Source organism: Coregonus clupeaformis, chromosome 7 (genome assembly GCF_020615455.1).
Source record: "Coregonus clupeaformis isolate EN_2021a chromosome 7, ASM2061545v1, whole genome shotgun sequence".
Taxonomy (NCBI): Eukaryota; Metazoa; Chordata; class Actinopteri; order Salmoniformes; family Salmonidae; genus Coregonus; species Coregonus clupeaformis.
Genome location: NC_059198.1, coordinates 53,458,121 through 53,485,978, shown reverse-complemented (window position 1 = coordinate 53,485,978; position 27,858 = coordinate 53,458,121). Strand labels below are relative to the sequence as shown.

Here is a 27,858-nt window from a genome sequence, read left to right as displayed (position 1 = left end):
CTACTCCAAGATGCTTTGTGGATACGGGCTACCAGACTACCAGGCTACCAGGCTACCAGGCTACCAGACTACCAGGCTACCAAGCTACCATTTTACCAGACTACCAGACTACCAGGCTACCAGGCTACCAGACTACCAGGCTACCAAGCTACCAGGCTACCAGACTACCAGACTACCAGGCTACCAGGCTACCAGACTACCAGGCTACCAGACTACCAGGCTACCAGACTACCAGGCTACCAGGCTACCAGGCTACCAGGCTACCAGGCTACCATACTACCAGGCTACCAGACTACCAGGCTACCAGACTACCAGACTACCAGGCTACCAGGCTACCAGGCTACCAGGCTACCAGACTACCAGGCTACCAGGCTACCAGGCTATAACTGTAGATTATGTTCTTTGCTGTGCACAGCATTTAAAAAGGACAAAGTGAAGGACATCAGTTTAATAATTACCCAATAAAGTTGTGATTCCACCTTGTGGCTGATGAGCACCATCTCACGTCAGTCAAACTGGTAGATAGATTACATCAGAAATCAGACTAGAGAACTCAACTCCAGTTCAGAGCCACAAAATACATATAGGCAATACAGTGACATTCATTTCATATTTTGGAAATTGGCCATGATTTTCTTGGATGGTTTTACAATAATTAATTAACTAATCTCTGAAACAGAAACTGATCCCAAGCCTGTAATAAAGCAGACATACACTGAGTCTGTCTTTCCCAGCACCTTTTCCGCATTACATTCCACTGGAACTCTTTCATGAAAATAGATTAGTAAAATAAATAGCCTTTTCCTAAATATATGTGCAGTGGGTTTAGTGGTTCAGTATATGTGCAGTGGGTTTAGTGGTTCAGTATATGTGTAGTGGGTTTAGTGGTTCAGTATATGTGCAGTGGGTTTAGTGGTTCAGTATATGTGCAGTGGGTTTAGTGGTTCAGTATATGTGCAGTGGGTTTAGTGGTTCAGTATATGTGCAGTGGGTTTAGTGGTTCAGTATATGTGTAGTGGGTTTAGTGGTTCAGTATATGTGTAGTGGGTTTAGTGGTTCAGTATATGTGTAGTGGGTTTAGTGGTTCAGTATATGTGCAGTGGGTTTAGTGGTTCAGTAACAGGATTCCTTCAGGCTTTCTGTCATATCAATAGATTAGCTCCACTAATGACCCCACGGTTTAAACCTCAACCACTACAAATAAAGACCCACGGTTTAAACCTCAACCATTACAAATTAAGACCCACGGTTTAAACCTCAACCACTACAAATAATGACCCACGGTTTAAACCTCAACCATTACAAATAAAGACCCACGGTTTAAACCTCAACCATTACAAATTAAGACCCACGGTTTAAACCTCAACCACTACAAATAATGACCCACGGTTTAAACCTCAACCATTACAAATTAAGACCCACGGTTTAAACCTCAACCATTACAAATAATGACCCACGGTTTAAACCTCAACCATTACAAATAATGACCCATGGTTTAAACCTCAACCATTACAAATAATGACCCACCAAGTGTTGATAGGGGACAGAATGCGGTCGGACCATCATATAATAGGCATATACATTACTCTTACTGAATTTCCACGTGGGCGAGGATATTGGAAATTTAATCAAAGCCTATTGGATGATAATTTATTTATAATTAGAACAAAGGAATTTATAACTGACTTTTTCCGACATAACATAGGTACAGCGAATCCCCTTATTGTATGGGACACCGTAAAATGTGCCTTTAGAGGCCATGCAATTCAGAACTCATCTCGAAAACAAAAGCAATTTAGGTCAAAAGAGTTTATACTAAGAAAGGAAATAGAAAGTCTAACAGAACAGATAGATGGCAATAAAAACTGTAACATAGAGGCTCAGAATAAATTAGAGGAAAAACAAAAAGAAATGGAGAAACTTATTCAAGAAAGATCAAGTGTAATATATTATAAAAAATAAAGCAAACTGGATGGAATATGGGGAAAAATGCACAAAATTCTTTTTTAATCTTCAACATAGGAATGCTACCAAAAAGAACTTAATGAAACTGGTTACAATTGACGGAGTCACCCGTAATTCACCAAATGATATTTTGAAGGAAGAAACAAAGTACTTTAAGCATATGTTTTCTTTTCAGTCGCCTCCATCTCCTCTAACTGAAGCTAATTGTAGAGATTTTTTTCTATTGATAATGTCAAAATAACAGCCACACAGAAAGACTCATGTGAAGGTGAAAGTACAGAGGAGGAACTTCTGGATGCAATTAAATACTTTAAGTCCGGGAAAACTCCAGGGTTGGATTGCATACCAGTCGAGGTATACCAAACCTTTTTTGATATACTAAGAGGACCGTTATTAGCATGTTTTAACCACTCCTATGTAAATGGTAGATTATCTGACACTCAAGAAGAAGGTCTGATCTCATTATTACTGAAACAGGATACAAAATTGGAGGCCCCTTACACTTCAGTGTTGTGATGCAAAAATCTTAGCAAAATGTATAGCGCATAGAATTAAAAAGGTATTGTCAGATATTATTCATTCTAATCAGACAGGTTTTTTACATGGAATATACATTGGAGATAATATAAGGCAAGTATTGGAAACAATAGAACACTATGGAAAATATGGGAAACCAGGCCTGCTATTCATAGCAGACTTTGAAAAGGCATTTGATAAAGTTCGACTGGGGTTTATATATAAATGCCTGGAGCATTTCAATTTTGGAGAATCTCTTATACAATGGGTCAAAATCATGTATAGTAACCCTAGGTGTAAAATAGTAAATAATGGCTATTTCTCATTAAGTTTTAAACTGTCAAAAGGAGTGAAACAAGGTTGTCCACTATCGGCATATCTATTTATTGTGGCCATCGAGATGTTAGCTATTAAAATCTGATCCAATAATAATATCAGAGGATTAGAAATACAGGGCTTAAAAACAAAGGTGTGACACTCTGGCTCTAGGACTTTTGTATGTGAGCTAGAGTGTATGTTGTTTTGTTGGGGATTTTGGGTGTTTTTCTATGTTGGTAGTTCTGTCGGGTGTATTTCTATGTTTGCAGGTCTGTGGGTTGTTTTTCTAGGTGGTTGTATGTTGTAGTCAATGACTCCCAATCGGAGGTAACGAGTGTCAGCTGTCGGCTCGTTATCTCTGATTGGGAGCCATATTTAAACTGTCAGTTTTCACCTTTGTTTTGTGGGTTATTGTTCCATGTTCCGTGTTCAGTCGTGTCACTGAGGACTTCATTATCGTCATTTGTTGTTTTGTCGTGGTTGCTTTATAAATAAAGTCATCATGTTCACTCGCAACGCTGCGCCTTGGTCCGCTTATTTAGACGATCGTGACAGAATAACCCACCATAAAGGAACCAAGCGCGTCCAGGAACAAAGGGTCTGGACATGGAAGGAACTGGTGGAAGGTAAAGGGTCCTGGACTTGGGAGGAGATCCTAGATGGTATGGATCGCCGACCATGGAACGAGACGGTGGAGAGGCGACGGCGAGAGGAGCAACGGCATCAGCAGGGCCATCATCGTCGGAGGGACGAGAGGCAACCCCAAGAAATTTTTGGGGGCACATGGCTTGGGCGACGGAGCAGCAGGAGGCTGCCACAAGGCAGAGTCAGAGGGCTGCCAGGTTAAGGGGGGCTGACGGAGGCAGAGAAGGGACGGATTCAGTGGGCTACCAGGTCAAGGGGGCAACTGGGTAAAGCAGGGAAGAAAGTGTTGAGGCACGGCGTGAGGTACTGGGGTGTGTAACCAGTTCGGTCCGGCCCGTTCCTAGTCCCGTGGTGCAGCCAGTGGTGTGTGTTCCCGTACGGTACGGCCTGTTCCGGTCCCTCGCACTAAGGATACGGTGCGCGCTCGCCAGCCCAGCCCGGCCTGTTCCTACTCCTCGCACCAGGGATACGGTGCGCTTCGCCAACCCGGCCCGGCCTGTTCCGGCCACTCGCACCAGGGATACGGTGCGCGTCGCCAGCCCAGCCCGGCCTGTTCCTACTCCTCGCACCAGGGATACGGTGCGCTTCGCCAACCCGGCCCGGCCTGTTCCGGCCACTCGCACCAGGGATACGGTGCGCGTCGCCAGCCCCGCCCGGCCTGTTCCTACCCACGCACCAGGGATACGGTGCGCTTCGCCAGCCCGGCCCGGCCTGTTCCGGCCACTCGCACCAGGGATACGGTGCGCGTCGCCAGCCCCGCCCGGCCTGTTCCTGCTCTCCGCACTAGGCGTTATGGGAGTCCCCAGGGTCCAGCATGCCCTGTTCCGGCTCCCCGCACTAGGCGTTATGGGAGACCCCAGGGTCCAGCATGCCCTTTAGTCCGGTGCTGCCACTTAGTCCGGTGCTGCCCCTTAGTCAGGTGCTGTCCCTTAGTCCGGTACTGCCTACTAAGCAGTTTGTGACTGTGGTGGGGTGGGGATCACGACCGGGGCCAGAGCCACCACCGTGGACAGACGCCCACCCAGACCCTCCCCTAGAGCGTATGCTGGTGCGCCCGGAGTGCGCACCTTTAGGGGTACTGTGACACTCTGGCTCTAGGACTTTGTATGTGAGCTAGAGTGTATGTTGTTTTTGTTGGGGATTTTGGGGTGTTTTTCTATGTTGGTAGTTCTGTCGGGTGTATTTCTATGTTTGCAGGTCTGTGGGTTGTTTTTCTAGGTGGTTGTATGTTGTAAAGTCAATGACTCCCAATCGGAGGTAACGAGTGTCAGCTGTCGGCTCGTTATCTCTGATTGGGAGCCATATTTAAACTGTCAGTTTTCACCTTTGTTTTGTGGGTTATTGTTCCATGTTCCGTGTTCAGTCGTGTCACTGAGGACTTCATTATCGTCATTTGTTGTTTTGTCGTGGTTGCTTTATAAATAAAGTCATCATGTTCACTCGCAACGCTGCGCCTTGGTCCGCTTATTTAGACGATCGTGACAAAAGGTGTCATTGTACGCTGATGATTCATGTTTTCTTTTAAATCCACAACTAGAATCCCTCCACAGCCTCATAGAGGATCTAGATACATTTTCTAACCTCTCTGGATTACAACCAAATTATGACAAATGTACTATATTACGTATTGGATCACTAAAAAATAAAAATGTTACATTACCATGTAGTTTACCAATAAAATGGTCTGATGGTGATGTGGATATACTCGGAATACATATCCCAAAGGAAATAAATGATCTCACTTCAATAAATTTTAATAGAAAGTTAGCAAAAATAGATAAGATCTTACTACCATGGAAAGGAAAATACCTGTCAATTTGTGGAAAAACCACCCTGATTAACTCTTTAGTATTATCCCAGTTTACCTATTTGCTTATGGTCTTGCCGACGCCTAGCGAACAGTTTTTTAAATTATATGAGAAAAAAATATTCAATTTTATTTGGAACGGCAAGCCAGACAAAATTAAAAGAGCACATTTATATAATGAATATGAATTCAGAGGACAGAAATTATTAAATATTAAAGCATTAGACCTATCACTAAAAGCTTCAGTCATACAAAAGTTATACTTAAATCCGAACTGGTTCTCAAGCAAATTAGTAAGATTGTCTCACCCAATGTTCAAGAAATGCCTTTTTCCCTTTATTCAGATTACAACCTCTCACTTTCAGTTATTTGAAAAGGAAATAATCTCCCCAAATGTCACTATTTCTAAAACAAGCCATAGAAAGTTGGTTGCAATTTCAATTTAATCCTCCAGAAACGACAGAACAAATAATGCAACAAATATTGTGGTTAAATTCAAATATACTAATTGACAAAAAAACTTTATTTTTTGACAGAATGTTTAAAAAAGGTATAATCTTCGTAAATGATATCATCGGTAGGACTGGTGGAGTTATGTCGCACATGCAGCTAACAAAAACATATGGAAATGTCTGCTCTACCCAAAATTACAACCAAATAATTGCAGCCTTACCGCAAAAGTGGAAGAGGAAAGTGGAAGGGGGAGAAAGTAAGGAACTTGTCTGTCGGCCTTGCATTAAATAACATAATTGGTTAAGGAAAACTGTGATAAAGAAAAAAGTATTTCAGTTTCACTTAAGGACCAAAGGATTGACAGCCGTCCCATATAGATTGCAAAATAGTTGGGAAGAGATCTTTGACGTACTGATCCCATGGCATAGTGTTTATGAACTGACACGCAAAACGACACCGGATTCAAAAATTAGAATCTTTCAATTAAAATTATTATATAAAATTCTTGCTATCAATAGAATGTTATTTATATGGGGGATACAATCTTCCCAGCTCTGCAGATTTTGCAGTGAAGAGACAGAATCATTAGATCGTTTGTTTTGGTTCTGTCCATTTGTAGCTTGTTTTTGGACACAGGTCCAGGAATGGCTAAAGGATTGCAATATTTACCTGGAACTAACCTTGCAGATAGCATTACTGGGTGATCTGAAAAGTCATAGTCAATCAATCAATAATATAATAATACTTTTAGCAAAAATGTTTATTTTTAATTCACAATCTGTAGAAGCAATTAGAATAGAAAGGTTCAGAACTTTTGTAAAACATCACAGTACGGTTGAAATATATATGGCAAATAGAAATCCTATATGGATGGTGTTAAGAGATAGATAGGAGGTATTGAATAGAGTTGAAGGATGGGACTAATAACAAATAACAACAAATAATAACAAAGATAGCTAATAATGTAAGCATACTGTGTCCATAATAAGTATATAGGTTGTATGTTGGGAGCTTTTGGGAAAGAGCACAGTTAGAAAGATATGGCATATAGAAGCAAACCGGATGGACATCATGAAAATGATCGGAGAGGTTGAGAGTAGAAGAAGTTCAGGAGCAAAAAAATATATATATATATATATATATATATATATATATATATATATATATATATATATATATATATAAATAGAATTATTGTAAAATTAACATCACTTCCAATCCCCCATGTTTTTTTATTTTTTATATATATACTCCCCTTTATTACTTTTCAACCCCACCATCCTTTCCCTACTTGGAGTAAATTAGTGAACAACTGATAGAAGATACAATCTATCTGCAATATTAAGCTGATCCATCCCCCCAAAAAAAAATAATAATAAAAATAATAATAATAATAATAATAATAATAATAACAATAATAATAATAATAATAATAATAATAATAATAATAATAATAATAATAATGACCCACGGTTTAAACCTCAACCATTACAAATAAACACACTCGAGGAAGGAAGAGAACTTGTTTTCGTCGCCACTATTTCACATCATATATTTTAAAATTACGCTAAACCTCTTTGTAGCCTGAAGCTAATTTATAGTGAAGCTAAACGACGATGTAATCTGAGGCTAATTTTCCACAGCACACAGGTTTGATGTTCACACAGAGAGGGGACAGAGAGGGGAAAGTTTCCAGCATGCCGACCGGACCCCTTGGGTCCTGTTTGTTTAGGTGTGTTCTGATTAGAAGTTCCCAGGCTGTCCTTAGCTCCTTACCTCACACAGTCCTTAAATTACACAGCCTGAAACGTGGCACGGCTTTAGAGGGACAGGAGTGGTGGGGCCACAGCCTTTATCATCTCTCTCTCTCTCTCTCTCTCTCTCTGTCTCTCTCTCTCTCTCTCTCTCTCTCTCTCTCTCTCTCTCTCTCTCTCTCTCTCTCTCTCTCTCTCTCCCCCCCCCTCTCTCTCTCTCTCTCTGTCTATTCCCCTCTCTCTCTCCATCTCTCTCTCTCTCTCTCCATTAAAGCAATAGTAGTCGACCAGTCTCAACATGACTGAAAAGCCACATGACATGGTATGAAAGCCAAATTGACATTACATTGCACTTTTCACTGGCTATCCCTCAGGTTGTGGCAGGAGGACACATTTAGGCTTTTCACCCAATAAATGTATTTTTTTGTTTCTTCATATTTTATAGTTTAAAATTCTTTGTACTGAATGATAAGTTTGTGAAGGAAAGATTCTCTTAGGTCTGAGTATTTGTCACAGTGTAATAGGAAATGCAGCTCTGTCTCTACCTCTCTCCCCAGGGGCAGAGTGAGCACAGCCTGTCCTCTCTGGGCAGCCAGGTTTGCCTGTGACGACCGGTCTCTATAGCCAGACTGTGCTCACTGAGTCTGTACCTAGTCAGTGTTTTCCTCAGTTTTCTATCAGTCACAGTGGTCAGATAGTCTGCCACCATGTACTGTCTGTTTAGAGCCAAATAGCATTGAAGTTTAATTGATTTTTTTGTGGTATCTTTCCAATAGGTGATATATTTTTATTTTTGCTTGTGATGATTTGGTTGGGCCAGATTTTCTGAGTGCTGTCTTGAGGCTCTATGGTTTTGGTTAGTGAACTGAGCCTCAGAACCAGCTGGCTGAGGGGACTCTTCTCTTGTTTCATCTCTTGACATAGTAGAGCTGTGTGATGGAATGTTTTGGGGTCACTTGTTTTTAGATGGTTGTAAAATTTGATGGCTCTTTTTTCTATTCGAATAAGGAGGGGGTATTGGCCCAATTCTGCTCTACATGCGTTATTTTGAGTTTTTCTTTGCACTTGCAATACAGTCTTGCAAAACTCTGCATGCGGTATTTCGATTGGATGTTTGTCCCATTTGGTGAATTCATTATTAGAGAGCGGACCCCATACTTCGCTGCCATATAGAGCAATTGGTTCTATAACTGATTGGAACATTTATAGCCAGATTCTAATTGGAATTTCGGTTCCAGCTCAGTCCAGCCATGTGAAAGCTACCCCTGTGCAGATGATCTAGATGCTGCTGTAACCCCTCCTTAGTGGGAGACAGTAGCACCAGGTCATCTGCGTACAGCAGACACTTGATTTCAGTGTTGTGTAGGGTGAGACCAGGTGCTGCTGATTCTTCTGTTTTTGCCAATTCATTAACGTAGATGTTAAATAGTGTTGGACTTATTGAGCAGCTCTGTTTCACTCCACGTCCCTGAGAGAAGAAGTCTGTTTGCTTGTTGCCGATTTTAACCGCACATTTGTTTTTAGTGTACATTGATTTAATAACATCATATGTTATCCCTCCAATACCACTTTCTATTAGTTTATAAAAAGTCCTTTGTGCCAAATTGAATCAAATGCTTTCTTGAAATCTACAAAACACGAGTACATTTAGCCTTTGTTTTGGTTTACTTGTTTGTCAATTAGAGTGTGGAGGGTGTAAATGTGGTCTGTTGTACGATAATTTAAAAAACATCCAATCTGGCTTCTGCTCAGCACATTATGGTCATCAGGGAAATAATGTAGTCTGCTATGTAGTCTCTCTCTCTCTCTCTCTCTCTCTCTCTCTCTCTCTCTCTCTCTCTCTCGCTTTCCATCTCACTCTATCTTTCTCTTTCTTCTTTCTCTCGCTCTATCCATCCATCTCTCTCTCTCTATCTCACTCTTTCTCTCTCCCCCTGTACCTCAGTTGTTAATGGTGTAGTTACCCAGGCAGGCAGTCTTCATTAACAGAGCATCGTAACACATGACATATCGTAACACTCTTCTTCCGGATTCACACACACACACACACACACACACACACACACACACACACACACACACACACACACACACACACACACACACACACACACATAGGCCATATGGACAGACCATTTGATGAGCCCACTACAGTTTGACTGTTTCTATTCATAAGCTAAAGAGACGTTTAAAGAGAGGGGGTTGAAATCCAGACTGTCTGTATAATAATGTTTAATGAATATTGAATAACATCCAACATCTGGCTTTGATGGCCTCCTATTTTACAGAAATAACATAAACCGGGCAGGCGGTTTTAATGAGATGGTGTAGGGTTTAGGGTGTAGGGTTTAGGGTGTAGGGTTTAGGGTGTAGGGTGTAGGGTGAACGCTGTAACATTAGGGTGTAGTGTGTAGGGTTTAGGGTGTAGGGTTTAGGGTGTAGGGTTTAGGGTGTAGGGTGAACGCTGTAACGTTAGGGTGTAGGGTGTAGGGTTTAGGGTGTAGGGTATAGGGTGTAGGGTGTAGGGTTTAGGGTTTAGGGTGTAGGGTGTAGGGTTTAGGGTGTAGGGTATAGGGTATAGGGTTTAGGGTTTAGGGTGTAGGGTGTAGGGTGTAGGGTTTAGGGTTTAGGGTGTAGGGTGTAGGGTTTAGGGTGTAGGGTATAGGGTATAGGGTATAGGGTATAGGGTATAGGGTGTAGGGTTTAGGGTGTAGGGTGTAGGGTATAGGGTATAGGGTATAGGGTGTAGGGTATAGGGTTTAGGGTGTAGGGTTTAGGGTGTAGGGTGTAGGGTTTAGGGTGTAGGGTTTAGGGTGTAGGGTATAGGGTATAGGGTATAGGGTGTAGGGTTTAGGGTGTAGGGTGTAGGGTATAGGGTATAGGGTATAGGGTGTAGGGTATAGGGTGTAGGGTATAGGGTGTAGGGTGTAGGGTTTAGGGTGTAGGGTATAGGGTGTAGGGTTTAGGGTGTAGGGTATAGGGTATAGGGTATAGGGTGTAGGGTATAGGGTATAGGGTGTAGGGTGTAGGGTGTAGGGTGTAGGGTGTAGGGTATAGGGTGTAGGATGTAGGGTGTAGGGTGTAGGGTGTAGGGTATAGGGTATAGGGTATAGGGTATAGGGTATAGGGTATAGGGTATAGGGTGTAGGGTTTAGGGTGTAGGGTTTAGGGTGTAGGGTTTAGGGTGTAGGGTGAACGCTGTAACGTTAGGGTGTTGTCACGATCGTTATAGGAACCGGACCAAGGCGCAGCGTGATAGGCGTACATCTTTTAATGAGTACTTTACATCAACAACAAAACGATACGTGAAGTCTAAAGGTTCACCAACACAAACCTATACAGAACAAGATCCCACAAAACAACAGGCTGCCTAAGTATGGTTCCCAATCAGAGACAACGAGAATCAGCTGCCTCTGATTGGGAACCACCCTGGCCAAAATAGAAAACACGAACTAGAACACAACATAGAAAATAACACATAGAAACTCCACACCCTGGCTCAACATATAAGAGTCCCCAGAGCCAGGGCGTGACAGTACCCCCCCCCCAAAGGTGCTCCGACCGCGCCAACCATACCCAACAGGGGAGGGGCCGGGTGGGCATTCCGCCTCGGAGGCGGATCCGGCTCCGGGCGTGACCACCAGTCTCCGCTACCCCCCGTAGCGCCCCTGGTCTGGTCCCGCTGGCCGGAGCTGGACTGGACACCGGTGGAGCGGATTGCTCAGGCTCCGGTGTGGAGCAGGCACGGGCTGTGCCGGACTGACGACGCGCACCACTGGTTTGGTGCGGGAGCAGGAACAGGCCGGACCGGCTGACGACGCGCACCACTGGCTTGGTGCGGGAGCAGGAACAGGCCGGACCGGCTGAGCGACGCGCACCACTGGCTTGGTGCGGGGAGCAGGAACGGGCCGGACCGGGCTGACGACGCGCGACCACTGGCTTGGTGCGGGGAGCAGGAACGGGCCGGACCGGCTGTGCAGACGGACTGGAGGTCTGGAGCGAAGAGCTGGCACAACCCGGCCCTGGCTGAATGCCTATTTCTACACACTCTGTGTGAGGCATCAGCACAGGACGTACAGGGCTGTGCACTCGTACTGGCACTACAGCACGTGGCACTGGCGCAGGATATCCGGGACCGAGGAGGGGTACTGGAGGCCACGAGCTTTGAGCCGGCACACTCCGGCCCTGGCTGCATGCCCACCTTCGCACGACACGTGCGTGGTGCTAGCACAGGACATACAGGACTGTGCCGGACCACTCGCGGCACAGTACGCAGCTCCGCATAACTCGAACCTGCCCAGTCTCACGCTGCCTAGCCTGAGTACGGGGAGTTGGCTCTGCTCTACCTCTAGGCTCCGCCAACCTCCCTTCCAGCCCCCCAAACCTGGTGGCCTCCTCTCCTAATACGCCGATACGTCCTGTAGCTGACATAGAAAATCCACACCCTGGCTCAACATATAAGAGTCCCCAGAGCCAGGGCGTGACAGGTGTAGGGTGAACGCTGTAACGTTAGGGTGTAGGGTATAGGGTGTAGGGTATAGGGTATAGGGTGTAGGGTGTAGGGTGTAGGGTGTAGGGTGTAGGGTGTAGGGTGTAGGGTATAGGGTGTAGGGTGTAGGGTGTAGGGTATAGGGTATAGGGTGTAGGGTGTAGGGTATAGGGTATAGGGTGTAGGGTGTAGGGTGTAGGCTGTAGGGTGTAGGGTGTAGGGTGTAGTGTATAGGGTGTAGGGTGTAGGGTGTAGTGTATAGGGTATAGGGTGTAGGGTGTAGGGTGTAGGCTGTAGGGTATAGGGTGTAGGGTGTAGGGTGTAGGGTATAGGGTATAGGGTGTAGGGTGTAGGGTGTAGTGTATAGGGTATAGGGTGTAGGGTGTAGGGTGTAGGCTGTAGGGTGTGGGGGTGTAGGGTGTAGTGTATAGGGTATAGGGTGTAGGGTGTAGGGTGTAGGGTGTAGGGTATAGGGTGTAGGGTGTAGGGTGTAGGCTGTAGGGTGTAGGGTGTAGTGTATAGGGTGTAGGGTGTAGGGTGTAGGGTGTAGGGTGTAGGGTGTAGGGTATAGGGTATAGGGTGTAGGGTGTAGGGTGTAGGGTATAGGGTATAGGGTGTAGGGTTTAGGGTGTAGGGTGAACGCTGTAAGGTTAGGGTGTAGGGTGTAGGGTTTAGGGTATAGGGTATAGGGTGTAGGGTATAGGGTATAGGGTATAGGGTGTAGGGTTTAGGGTGTAGGGTGAACGCTGTAAGGTTAGGGTGTAGGGTGTAGGGTTTAGGGTATAGGGTATAGGGTGTAGGGTATAGGGTATAGGGTGTAGGGTGTAGGGTATAGGGTTTGGAGTGTAGGGTGTAGGGTATAGGGTATAGGGTATAGGGTGTAGGGTGTAGGGTATAGGGTTTGGAGTGTAGGGTGTAGGGTATAGGGTATAGGGTATAGGGTGTAGGGTGTAGGGTATAGGGTATAGGGTATAGGGTATAGGGTGTAGTGTATAGGGTGTAGGGTATAGGGTATAGGGTTTAGGGTGTAGGGTGTAGGGTATAGGGTATAGGGTGTAGGGTGGAGGGTGTAGGGTGTAGGGTATAGGGTATAGTGTATAGGGTGTAGGGTGTAGGGTGTAGGGTGTAGGGTGTTGGGTGTAGGGTGTAGGGTATAGGGTGTAGGGTGTAGTGTATAGGGTGTAGGGTGTAGGGTGTAGGGTGTAGGGTGTAGTGTATAGGGTGTAGGGTATAGGGTGTAGGGTGTAGTGTATAGGGTGTAGGGTGTAGGGTGTAGGGTGTAGGGTGTAGTGTATAGGGTGTAGGGTATAGGGTGTAGGGTGTAGGGTATAGGGTATAGGGTATAGGGTGTAGGGTTTAGGGTGTAGGGTGAACGCTGTAACATTAGGGTGTAGGGTGTAGGGTTTAGGGTGTAGGGTATAGGGTATAGGGTGTAGGGTGTAGGGTATAGGGTTTAGGGTGTAGGGTGTAGGGTGTAGGGTGTAGGGTATAGGGTGTAGGGTATAGGGTGTAGGGTATAGGGTTTAGGGTGTAGGGTGTAGGGTGTAGGGTATAGGGTATAGGGTGTAGGGTATAGGGTGTAGGGTGTAGGGTGTAGGGTATAGGGTGTAGGGTATAGGGTGTAGGGTATAGGGTGTAGGGTGTAGGGTGTAGGGTGTAGGGTATAGGGTGTAGGGTATAGGGTGTAGGGTATAGGGTGTAGGGTATAGGGTATAGGGTGTAGGGTGTAGGGTGTAGGGTGTAGGGTATAGGGTGTAGGGTATAGGGTGTAGGGTGTAGGGTATAGGGTATAGGGTATAGGGTGTAGGGTGTAGGGTGTAGGGTGTAGGGTGTAGGGTATAGGGTATAGGGTGTAGGGTATAGGGTGTAGGGTATAGGGTATAGGGTGTAGGGTGTAGGGTGTAGGGTATAGGGTATAGGGTGTAGGGTGTAGGGTATAGGGTATAGGGTATAGGGTATAGGGTATAGGGTGTAGGGTGTAGGGTATAGGGTATAGGGTATAGGGTATAGGGTATAGGGTATAGGGTGTAGGGTGTAGGGTATAGGGTATAGGGTGTAGGGTGTAGGGTGTAGGGTATAGGGTGTAGGGTATAGGGTATAGGGTATAGGGTATAGGGTATAGGGTATAGGGTGTAGGGTGTAGGGTATAGGGTATAGGGTGTAGGGTGTAGGGTGTAGGGTATAGGGTGTAGGGTATAGGGTATAGGGTATAGGGTGTAGGGTTTAGGGTATAGGGTGTAGGGTGTAGGGTGTAGGGTATAGGGTGTAGGGTATAGGGTATAGGGTATAGGGTGTAGGGTGTAGGGTGTAGGGTGTAGGGTATAGGGTGTAGGGTATAGGGTATAGGGTATAGGGTGTAGGGTGTAGGGTGTAGGGTATAGGGTATAGGGTGTAGGGTGTAGGGTGTAGGGTGTAGGGTATAGGGTATAGGGTGTAGGGTGTAGGGTGTAGACTGCTTGTGTGCATTAGTGTTTCTTTTTTATTTGTTTCTTTTATTTCACCTTTATTTAACCAGGGAAGCCAGTTGAGAACAAGTTCTCATTTACAACTGCGACCTGGCCAAGATAAAGCAAAGCAGTGCGATAAAAACAACAACACAGAGTTACATATGGAATAAAACAAAACATACAGTCAAAAATACAACAGAAAATATATATAGAGTGTGTGCAAATGTAGCAAGTTATGGAGGTAAGGTAATAAATAGGCCATAGTGCAGAATAATTACAATTTAGTATTAACACTGGAATGATAGATGTGCAAGAGATGATGTGCAAATAGAGATACTGGGGTGCAAAATAGCAAAATAAATAACAATATGGGGATGAGGTAGTTGGGGTGGGCTAATTTCAGATGGGCTGTGTACAGGTGCAGTGATCGGTAAGGTGCTCTGACAACTGATGCTTAAAGTTAGTGAGGGAGATAAGAGTCTCCAGCTTCAGAGATTTTTGCAATTTGTTCCAGTCATTGGCAGCAGAGAACTGGAAGGAATGGCGGCCAAAGGAGGTGTTGGCTTTGGGAATGACCAGTGAGATATACCTGCTGGAGCGCAGACTACGGGTGGGTGTTGCTATGGTGACCAATGAGCTAAGATAAGGCAGAGATTTGCCTAGCAGTGATTTATAGATGGCCTGGAGCCAGTGGGTTTGGCGACGAATATATAGTGAGGGCCAGCCAACAAGAGCGTACAGGTCACAGTGGTGGGTATTATATGGGGCTTTGGAGACAAAACGGATGGCACTGTGATAGACTACATCCAATTTGCTGAGTAGAGTGTTGGAGGCTATTTTGTAATGACATTGCCGAAGTCAAGGATCGGTAGGATAGTCAGTTTTACGAGGGCATGTTTGGCAGCATGAGTGAAGGAGGCTTTTGTTGCGAAATAGGAAGCCGATTCTAGATTTAACTTTGGATTGGAGATTCTTTATGTGAGTCTGGAAGTTGAGTTTACAGTCTAACCAGACACCTAGGTATTTGTAGTTGTCCACAAATTCTAGGTCAGACCCGCCGAGAGTAGTGATTCTAGTCGGGCAGGCGGGTGCATGCAGCGTTCGATTGAAGAGCATGCATTTAGTTTTAGTTTTATGGGCCTGTTGATAATGACGGATCCTCTCCTAGACTGTCACATTACTTTTTCTTGTGTTTCTTTTATAGGACTGACTGAAAGCCCAGGGACCTGGATATAGCTGTTAAACAGGATAATGGACCTGGATATAGCTGTTAAACAGGATAACGGACCTGGATATAGCTGTTAAACAGGATAACGGACCTGTATATAGCTGTTAAACAGGATAATGGACCTGTATATAGCTGTTAAACAGGATAACGGACCTGGATATAGCTGTTAAACAGGATAATGGACCTGGATATAGCTGTTAAACAGGATAACGGACCTGTATATAGCTGTTAAACAGGATAACGGACCTGGATATAGCTGTTAAACAGGATAATGGACCTGGATATAGCTGTTAAACAGGATAATGGACCTGGATATAGCTGTTAAACAGGATAATGGACCTGGATATAGCTGTTAAACAGGATAATGGAGAACTGTACGGCTGAAGGAGCAGCGACCACAGACACAGAAGGTATCTGAACTGCAGCATGTCCGGGAGGCACAGTAGTGTACAGCTGTAACTTTGTCATCATCATGGTGGGGAACAGCATGGTGGTGGCGGTCATCTACCACTACATGAAGTGGCCAACGTGTTCGTTCCCAACCTAGCCATCTCAGGCCCTACCTTCCATGATCACCCTGCTCATGTGGGCCACCTTCACAGCCACAGGCTACCAGTGGCCCTTCGGTGGGTTCCTGTGTAAGGCCACCTTCACCTCCACAGGCTACCAGTGGCCCTTCGGTGGGTTCCTGTGTAAGGCCACCTTCACCTCCACAGGCTACCAGTGGCCCTTCTGTGGATTCCTGTGTAAGGCCACCTTCACCTCCACAGGCTACCAGTGGCCCTTCGGTGGGTTCCTGTGTAAGGCCACCTTCACCTCCACAGGCTACCAGTGGCCCTTCGGTGGGTTCCTGTGTAAGGCCACCTTCACCTCCACAGGCTACCAGTGGCCCTTCGGTGGGTTCCTGTGTAAGGCCACCTTCACCTCCACAGGCTACCAGTGGCCCTTCGGTGGGTTCCTGTGTAAGGCCACCTTCACCTCCACAGGCTACCAGTGGCCCTTCGGTGGGGTTCCTGTGTAAGGCCAGCGCTGGCCTGGTGATGTTCAACCTCTACAGCTCCATCTTCTTCTTCCTCACTCAGCGTCGACCGCCATCTGGCCTGCGTCCACCCGGTGAGGTCACGGCAGCGCCGTACTGGGCTCTACGCCCGTATCACCTGCGTCCTGCCTGATTGGTCGAGCCCTCCTACTGTCCGTCCCCACCGCACTGACCAGGGACCTGATGCACATCACCAACTATAACATCAGCACGTGTGGCGTGCTGCACCCTGAGGTTTGACATGATTAGGGCTGTCCTTTCACGGAGTGACTCTTAAACGGGAACATGTTGATACTGTGGTAATTAGTGCTGCTATTGTTTTTTTGTTTTGAATTGCATTGAGTGTGTAGTGTCCGTCTTGCCCGACACGTGCCATCTCGCTGCCACAGAGGACCACAGACCACATCAGCCTTATCGTGTTCGTATCCTTCTGATATTGTCTCCAGCTGGAGAAGCATATTACTTTTAACTAATCAATTAAATTAAATCAATCAACCTATCAATCAATCAGGGCTACAGGCACCTCCTCCTCACCATCAGCCTGATGAAGAGCGTCCTGGGGTTCCTGGTTCCCTTCTTCATCATCATCACCTGCTTCTGCCTGATTGGTCGAGCCCTGGTCGGAGCATCCAGAAGACCACCCTGTCGAGAGATGATGAGTTGTTGAGGATGCTGGCAGCAGCTGTCCTTGCTTTCTTCCTCTGTTTGGCGCCCCACCAGGTGGGACGATACTCCTTCCCTCCACATACACACTGCATTCTAAAGATACTCCCTCCACATACACACTGCATTCTAAAGATACTCCCTCCACATACACACTGCACTCTAAAGATACTCCCTCCACATACACACTGCATTCTAAAGATACTCCCTCCACATACACACTGCATTCTAAAGATACTCCCTCCACATACACACTGCACTCTAAAAACTCTCCCTCCACATACACACTGCATTCTAAAGATACTCCCTCCACATACACACTGCATTCTAAAGATACTCCCTCCACATACACACTGCACTCTAAAAACTCTCCCTCCACATACACACTGCATTCTAAAGATACTCCCTCCACATACACACTGCACTCTAAAGATACTCCCTCCACATACACACTGCATTCTAAAGATACTCCCTCCACATACACACTGCATTCTAAAGATACTCCCTCCACATACACACTGCATTCTAAAGATACTCCCTCCACATACACACTGCACTCTAAAAACTCTCCCTCTATACACACACTGCAATCTAAAGATACTCCCTCCACATACACACTGCATTCTAAAGATACTCCCTCCACATACACACTGCATTCTAAAGATACTCCCTCCACATACACACTGCATTCTAAAGATACTCCCTCCACATACACACTGCATTCTAAAGATACTCCCTCCACATACACACTGCATTCTAAAGATACTCCCTCCACATACACACTGCATTCTAAAGATACTCCCTCCACATACACACTGCATTCTAAAGATACTCCCTCCACATACACACTGCATTCTAAAGATACTCCCTCCACATACACACTGCATTCTAAAGATACTCCCTCCACATACACACTGCACTCTAAAGATACTCCCTCCACATGCACACTGCATTCTATGTATGCTTCCATATGATAGATTTATTTGAGCTAAGCTCATGAGGCATTTCTAAGTTATATTCTTGAAGATGAAACGTTTCGACCACCATGGGAGCATGCAGTACAGTGAGTTTCTTTTCACCTTTTATTGAATAACAATAATATCTGCACCATCTAGCTCAGACAACAGGACATTTGAAAAGGTAGTCAGGCCTTGTTTGGTTTACACTGCAGCGCCTCAAAGCTTATTCCCTCAATTTATTTGGGATTTTTCCACTGATTCTTTGAAACTGATTATCCTGTTTTATCCTGTTTTATCCTGTTTTATCCTGTTTTATCCTGTTTTATCCTGTTATTATCCTGTTTTTAAAACAAATCAAATCAAATTTGATTTGCCACATGCGCCGAATACAACAGGTGTAGACATTACAGTGAAACGCTTACTTACAAGCCCTTAACCCATAATGCAGTTTGAGAAAAAAATAAAAATAGAGCAGAAATAAAATAAAATAACAGTAGGGAGGTTACATACAGGGGGTACCGGTACAGAGTCAATGTGCGGGAGCACCAGTTAGTCAAGGTAATTGAAGTAATATGTACATGTAGGTAGATTTAAAGTGACTATGCATAAATAATTAACAGAGTAGCAGCAGCATAAAAGAGGGGGTGGGGTGGAGTGGGGTGGGGTGGGGTGGGGGGGCAATGCAAATAGTCCGGGTAGCCATGATTAGCTGTTCAGGGTCTTATGGCTTTGGGGAAGAAGCTGTTATGAAGCCTTTTGGACCTAGACTTGGCGCTCCCGTACCGCTTGCCGTGCGGTAGCAGAGAGAACAGTCCATGACTAGGGTGGCTGGAGTCTTTGATAATTTTTAGGGCCTTCCTCTGACACCGCCTGGTATAGAGGTCCTGGACGGCAGGAAGCTTGGCCCCAGTGATATACTGGGCCGTACGCACTACCCTCTGTAGTGCCTTGCGGTCAGAGGCCGAGCAGTTACCATACCAGGCGGTGATGCAACCAGTCAGGATGCTCTCGATGGTGCAGCTATAGAACTTTTTGAGGATCTGAGGACCCATGCCAAATATTTTCAGTCTCCTGAGGGGGAATAGGCTTTGTCGTGCCCTCTTCACGACTGTCTTGGTGTTTGAACAATGATAGTTTGTTGGTGATGTGGACACCAAGGAACTTGAATCTCTCAACCTGTTCCACTACCGGCCCGTCGATGAGAATGGGGGCGTGCTCAGTCCTCTTTTTTTTTCCTGTAGTCCACAATCATCTCCTGTTCTATCCTGTTATTATCTTGTTTTATCCTGTTATTTTCTGTTATTATCCTGTTCCTCCGTGAATGTTCTCTTGAAGTGATGAGAATTGTACTTTTTGTATTTCTAGATCTGTACTGTGTGTAGTTAATATACACCGCTCAAAAAAATTAAGGGAACACTAAAATAACACATCCTAGATCTGAATGAATGAAATAATCTTATTAAATACTTTTTTCTTTACATAGTTGAATGTGCTGACAACAAAATCACACAAAAATGATCAATGGAAATCACATTTATCAACCCATGGAGGTCTGGATTTGGAGTCACCCTCAAAATTAAAGTGGAAAACCACACTACAGGCTGATCCAACTTTGATGGAATGTCCTTAAAACAAGTCAAAATGAGGCTCGGTAGTGTGTGTGGCCTCCACGTGCCTGTATGACCTCCCTACAATGCCTGGGCATGCTCCTGATGAGGTGGCGGATGGTCTCCTGAGGGATCTCCTCCCAGACCTGGACTAAAGCATCCGCCAACTCCTGGACAGTCTGTGGTGCAACGTGGCGTTGGTGGATGGAGCGAGACATGATGTCCCAGATGTGCTCAATTGGATTCAGGTCTGGGGAACAGGCGGGCCAGTCCATAGCATCAATGCCTTCCTCTTGCAGGAACTGCTGACACACTCCAGCAACATGAGGTCTAGCATTGTCTTGCATTAGGAGGAACCCAGGGCCAACCACACCAGCATATGGTCTCACAAGGGGTCTGAGGATCTCATCTCGGTACCTAATGGCAGTCACCTAATGGCTACCTCTGGCGAGCACATGGAGGGCTGTGCGGCCCCCCAAAGAAATGCCACCCCACACCATGACTGACCCACCGCCAAACCGGTCATGCTGGAGGATGTTGTAGGCAGCACAACGTTCTCCACGGCATCTCCAGACTCTGTCACGTCTGTCACGTGCTCAGTGTGAACCTGCTTTCATCTGTGAAGAGCACAGGGCGCCAGTGGCGAATTTGCCAATCTTGGTGTTATCTGGCAAATGCCAAACGTCCTGCACGGTGTTGGGCTGTAAGCACAACCCCCACCTGTGGACGTTGGGCCCTCATACCACCCCATGGAGTCTGTTTCTGACCGTTTGAGCAGACACATGCACATTTGTGGCCTGCTGGAGGTCATTTTGCAGGGCTCTGGCAGTGCTCCTCCTGCTCCTCCTTGCACAAAGGCGGAAGTAGCAGTCCTGCTGCTGGGTTGTTGCCCTCCTACGGCCTCCTCCATGTCTCCTGATGTACTGGCCTGTCTCCTGGTAGCGCCTCCATGCTCTGGACACTACGCTGACAGACACAGCAAACCTTCTTGCCACAGCTCGCATTGATGTGCCATCCTGGATGAGCTGCACAACCTGAGCCACTTGTGTGGGTTGTAGACTCCGTCTCATGCTACCACTGGAGTGAAAGCACCGCCAGCATTAAAAAGTGACCAAAACATCAGCCAGGAAGCATAGGAACTGAGAAGTGGTCAGTGGTCACCACCTGCAAAACCAGTCCTTTATTGGGGGGTGTCTTGCTAATTGCCTATAATTTCCACCTGTTGTCTATTCCATTTGCACAACGTGTATTGTCAATCAGTGTTGCTTCCTAAATGGACAGTTTGATTTCACAGAAGTGTGATTGACTTGGAGTTACATTGTGTTGTTTAAGTGTTCCCTTTATTTTTTTGAGCAGTGTATGTAATCTGTTCCTGTCCTCAGGTATTCCACTTGATGGAGCTGCTGGCCCAGCTGAAGAGATGAGAGGAAGGAGATGCAGATGAACCTCCAGGCTACCCGTCTGTGTGATGGTAGCCTGGAGGTTCATGTGCATCTCCTTCCTCAACAGGTAGCCTGGAGGTTAATCTGCATCACCTTCCTCAACAGGTAGCCTGGAGGTTCATCTGCATCACCTTCCTCAACAGGTAGCCTGGAGGTTCATCTCCATCACCTTCCTCAACAGGTAGCCTGGAGGTTCATCTCCATCTCCTTCCTCAACAGGTAGCCTGGAGGTTCATCTCCATCTCCTTCCTCAACAGGTAGCCTGGAGGTAAATCTGCATCTCCTTCCTCAACGGGTAGCCTGGAGGTTCATCTGCATCTCCTTCCTCAACGGGTAGCCTGGAGGTTCATCTGCATCTCCTTCCTCAACGGGTAGCCTGGAGGTTCATCTGCATCTCCTTCCTCAACGGGTAGCCTGGAGGTTCATCTGCATCTCCTTCCTCAACGGGTAGCCTGGAGGTTCATCTGCATCTCCTTCCTCAACAGGTAGCCTGGAGGTTCAACTCGGAAACCCGTAAAAACATTTGTGCATAATTGCGTCAGATGTTACATGCGTCTGTCCACGAGAGATTACCTAGAGGTTAGAGAGGCGGGCCAGCAACCGGAAGGTCGTCGCCAACTGGGAAAAATCGAGTCTGTTTGTGTTATAATTCCTCTACTTTTGTCCACTCAACATGTTTGGCATATGACACGGAGTACTAGGAGTGGAATGTTAGCACAAAACAGGCATGGATTTCCGGCGGGGAACAAATTTCAGTTTCTGTGACAATTGACAATAAAATCTCATCTCATTTAATCTTATATTATATCACCAGCTGTGTCAACCCCATCCTCTACGGCTTTGTGAGACAGAACTTCAGGAAGAACCTGTTCCGACTGCTCCGCTGTTCCCCCGCTGGCCTGGCCGGGCCACACCCCTCCATCAGCTCTAAGATGTCCGCCCTTTGCTACCGAGCCTCCGAGGTACTGCACCTCACCAACATGAACAAGCCGGCCATGGCGGCCATGTCTGACATGAAGTGAGGAGAGAAGGGGGTGGAGTGTGTAGCTGTGGAACTACTAATTCTAGAACCACAAAGATATAATATGTGTTCTAATTCTAGAACCACAAAGATATAATATGTGTTCTAATTCTAGAACCACAAAAATATAATATGTGTTCTAATTCTAGAACCACAAAGATATAATATGTGTTCTAATTCTAGAACCACAAAGATATAACATGTGTTCTAATTCTAGAACCACAAAGATATAATATGTGTTCTAATTCTAGAACCACAAAGATATAATATGTGTTCTAATTCTAGAACCACAAAGATATAATATGTGTTCTAATTCTAGAACCACAAAGATATAATATGTGTTCTAATTCCAGAACCACAAAGATTTACCTTTTTACATTTTAGTCATTTAGCAGACGCTCTTATCCAGAGCGACTTACAGATATAATATGTGTTCTAATTCTAGAACCACAAAGATATAATATGTGTTCTAATTCTAGAACCACAAAGATATAATATGGGTTCTAATTCTAGAACCACAAAGATATCATATGTGTTCTAATTCTAGAACCATAAAGATATAATATGTGTTCTAATTCTAGAACCATAAAGATATAATATGTCCTGGACAGAACTAGGTTGAAGATAGAGAAGGTTAAGACAACGTAAAAGTTCCATGCAGAAGCGTTAGAAAATGAACACAGTAATTGGACCAGCACCATAGTTGGACCAGCACCATAGTTGGACCAGCACCATAGTTGGACAAGCACCATAGTTGGACCAGCACCATAGTTGGACAAGCACCATAGTTGGACCAGCACCATAGTTGGACCAGCACCATAGTTGGACCAGCACCATAGTTGGACCAGCACCATAGTTGGACCAGCACCATAGTTGGACCAGCACCATAGTTGAGTCTATAGAAATCTAGTAGTAAAGTGGCTGTAGATCATTAGAAAAACGTTTAACTGAATAGAACGACAGTAAAACTCTGTGTGTTTGCTGAGTAGTTACTGGAAGTCCACTACGATCGTGTTTATTTTCCACTTTTTGTAGGGGAGAGTGGGGTAAGTTGAGCTACCGTTTTTTGTAGGAAACCATATGCAAAATTAACCATTTGAGCAAATATTTAGGAAGAGGTCATCATTTCATGGAGTCTGTGAAGGAAGAACCACATGGTAAGCCAATTAGGTCCAAAAAACTTGACTTTTTCCCCACTTACTAGCTCTGACTTTGCTGATAGCTACTTTAATGAGGAAAACATTTATTTACTATGACTGAGATATGTGGTTGTCCCATCTAGCAATCTGAAGATTAATGCACTAACTGTAAGTCTCTCTGGATAAAAGTGTCTGCTAAATGACTAAAATTTAAAAAATGTAAAATGTATGGTGATATTATAAATGTTGTATTGTAGATATGTAGTGGTGTAATAATGTTAATAATATACTGTTTAATTAGGGGTTCAAGCAGCGACGCTGGTGATCCTTATGTTCATTGTTCCTCTGTTTCGGTAAAAACAAATCAAATTCCTGTGAAATGAAAAGGCCCAGGACTGTGCAACTTAGCAACATGGTAAAAGCCCAAGGACCACACCCTCTCGTGCGATATCATGCCAATTGGCCACATGGTGGCGCTATAACAAGCGATTGAAAATGCTAACTTTGAGCGGTCAGCCCCCTGTGACCCCGTGTGACCCCGTGTCACCTAGAGTCATGAAATGTAGTTCATAGTTCCTCCGCCTCACAAGGAACACATTTGGCTGAAGAACCTAGAACCTATAGCCCTAGAACCTATAGTCCCGCCATTATGTATTTTTTACGGCATTTCAAATTTGGTGAAAATCACTCAAAACGCTACTCCTCTAGCACCGATTGGCCGATCTGAATGAAACTTCACATGTGACCAAGGTTTCTCAAGGCAATATTTTCCAGACTAGTAATAAAAACAAAAGGCAGCTATTGACCAATGAACTTTCACATGGGCGTGGTCTTGCACGTTAACACATACAAATCAGACAAGGATGGGTATACATGTTCCAAACCCTGTCAAGACTTAACATATCTAAGCACATTTAGATCGACCACACAGTGGCGCTATAACGGGAACATGTTTATATCGCTTGATCTGGTCCTCTGTAGCTCAGCTGGTAGAGCACGGCGCTTGTAACGCCAGGGTAGTGGGTTCGATCCCCCGGGACCACCCATACGCAAAAATGTATGCGCACATTACTGTAAGTCGCTTTGGATAAAAGCGTCTGCTAAATGTCATATTATTATTATCTGTTTGCCACACACGCTCAGGAAGGTGAGTCTAGCTAACCTGTGGAGTATGTTTGAGTTTGTCCACATGGTGGTGATGTTAGACTGGGAAAAAAATGTCATGCAAGCTCATTGGTTCATAGCGGCGTTTTAACTAGACTCTTAAACATTTTAGTCATTTAGCAGACGCTCTTATCCAGAGCAATTAGGGTTAAGTGCCTTGCTCAAGGGCACATCGACAGATTTTTCACCTAGTCGGCTCGGGGATTGCTACCTGCCGCTATATAACACATTTGGTTTCCGATCGGTCCAGCAGGATAAGGAGACGTTTAAAGCTGTCAATATCATTAAAAATAGTCAAAAAAATACATCAAAATGCATTTTGCATGATCTGGTTGATTTTGAGTTCTGATATTTGCCAAGCGTGGTAAGGAGTTCAGAAGTCGCTCCTCCTGAGGCGATGTGTCCATTTAGTCCTGATGGTGGCGCAGTGGGCCCACAGCTTGAACCCCGGCAAGCAGTTAAGGGACCTCATGGGCATCCTTAACTTTTTCACTTAATTTAAGGGACATTTCACCTGAATATGTTTTGTGCAAATTTAAGGAAACTTTAAAGGGGCGATCTGCAGTTGCTACATCAATTTTTTGACTTATAAAATTAATTATATGTACTATTTTATTCTTCAAGAATATAACTTATAAATGCCTCATGACCTTAGTTCAACTGTCATCAGAACCCAACATATAAGATAGTTTTACTCCAATGTTTCTAAATAAAGTAAATCTAAACAAACACTATATCGCCTCAAAACATGGTTCAAACTATACTTTTAATATCATGAACGGTCAGTCCTTTAATACATAGCTCTGTCTATGAATTTGAGAGTGGTTACATTTCTCCAGCCCCATCCCTCAGCTTTTTACCGAAAGGGGTGGGGAGATCCTTTGGTATTGTTTCAATTAAGGATTACCGCTTTAATGGAATGCTTTTGACACCATGTCCCAACGAAGTGTTCTCAGTGTGACATGTTGTGTTCATAGTTGCCTTTGTATAGGGAGACTGGCACATGTAGCGGTTTAATGTGTTCCATTGGTCTGGGAGAAATACATTTTGTGGAGCCAATAAAACTTTAAGGTACAGTCAACCACCTAGGCCTTCACAACAAAACGCTAAGGTACAGTCAACCACCTTCACAACAAAACTTTAAGGTACAGTCAACCACCTTCACAACAAAACGCTAAGGTACAGTCAACCATCTTCAAAACAAAACTTTAAGGTACAGTCAACCACCTTCACAACAAAACTTTAAGGTACAGTCAACCACCTTCACAACAAAACGCTAAGGTACAGTCAACCACCTTCACAACAAAACGCTAAGGTACAGTCAACCACCTTCACAACAAAACGCTAAGGTACAGTCAACCACCTTCACAACAAAACTTTAAGGTACAGTCAACCACCTTCACAACAAAACTTTAAGGTACAGTCAACCACCTTCACAACAAAACTTTAAGGTACAGTCAACCATCTTCACAACAAAACTTTAAGGTACAGTCAACCACCTTCACAACAAAACTTTAAGGTACAGTCAACCACCTTCACAACAAAACGCTAAGGTACAGTCAACCACCTTCACAACAAAACGCTAAGGTACAGTCAACCACCTTCACAACAAAACGCTAAGGTACAGTCAACCACCTTCACAACAAAACGCTAAGGTACAGTCAACCACCTTCACAACAAAACGCTAAGGTACAGTCAACCACCTTCACAACAAAACGCTAAGGTACAGTCAACCACCTTCACAACAAAACGCTAAGGTACAGTCAACCACCTTCACAACAAAACTTTAAGGTACAGTCAACCATCTTCACAACAAAACTTTAAGGTACAGTCAACCACCTAGGCCTTCACAACAAAACGCTAAGGTACAGTCAACCACCTTCACAACAAAACTCTAAGGTACAGTCAACCACCTTCACAAGAAAACTTTAAGGTACAGTCAACCATCTTCACAACAAAACTTTAAGGTACAGTCAACCACCTTCACAACAAAACTTTAAGGTACAGTCAACCACCTTCACAACAAAACGCTAAGGTACAGTCAACCACCTTCACAACAAAACGCTAAGGTACAGTCAACCACCTTCACAACAAAACGCTAAGGTACAGTCAACCACCTTCACAACAAAACGCTAAGGTACAGTCAACCACCTTCACAACAAAACGCTAAGGTACAGTCAACCACCTTCACAACAAAACGCTAAGGTACAGTCAACCACCTTCACAACAAAACGCTAAGGTACAGTCAACCACCTTCACAACAAAACGCTAAGGTACAGTCAACCACCTTCACAACAAAACTTTAAGGTACAGTCAACCATCTTCACAACAAAACTTTAAGGTACAGTCAACCACCTAGGCCTTCACAACAAAACGCTAAGGTACAGTCAACCACCTTCACAACAAAACGCTAAGGTACAGTCAACCACCTTCACAACAAAACGCTAAGGTACAGTCAACCACCTTCACAACAAAACGCTAAGGTACAGTCAACCACCTTCACAACAAAACGCTAAGGTACAGTCAACCACCTTCACAACAAAACGCTAAGGTACAGTCAACCACCTTCACAACAAAACGCTAAGGTACAGTCAACCACCTTCACAACAAAACGCTAAGGTACAGTCAACCACCTTCACAACAAAACTTTAAGGTACAGTCAACCATCTTCACAACAAAACTTTAAGGTACAGTCAACCACCTAGGCCTTCACAACAAAACGCTAAGGTACAGTCAACCACCTTCACAACAAAACGCTAAGGTACAGTCAACCACCTTCACAACAAAACGCTAAGGTACAGTCAACCACCTTCACAACAAAACTTTAAGGTACAGTCAACCACCTTCACAACAAAACTTTAAGGTACAGTCAACCACCTAGGCCTTCACAACAAAACGCTAAGGTACAGTCAACCACCTTCACAACAAAACGCTAAGGTACAGTCAACCACCTTCACAACAAAACTTTAAGGTACAGTCAACCACCTAGGCCTTCACAACAAAACGCTAAGGTACAGTCAACCACCTAGGCCTTCACAACAAAACGCTAAGGTACAGTCAACCATCTTCACAACAAAACGCTAAGGTACAGTCAACCACCTAGGCCTTCACAACAAAACTTTAAGGTACAGTCAACCACCTTCACAACAAAACGCTAAGGTACAGTCAACCACCTTCACAACAAAACGCTAAGGTACAGTCA

General features: G+C 44.8%; 1 pseudogene; it reads left to right on the top strand.

Moving 5' to 3' along the window:
- Nucleotides 1-22,354, top strand: part of LOC123491277 — a 63,665-nt pseudogene extending 41,311 nt beyond the window's left edge.
- The last annotated feature ends 5,504 nt before the right edge of the window (nucleotides 22,355-27,858 follow it).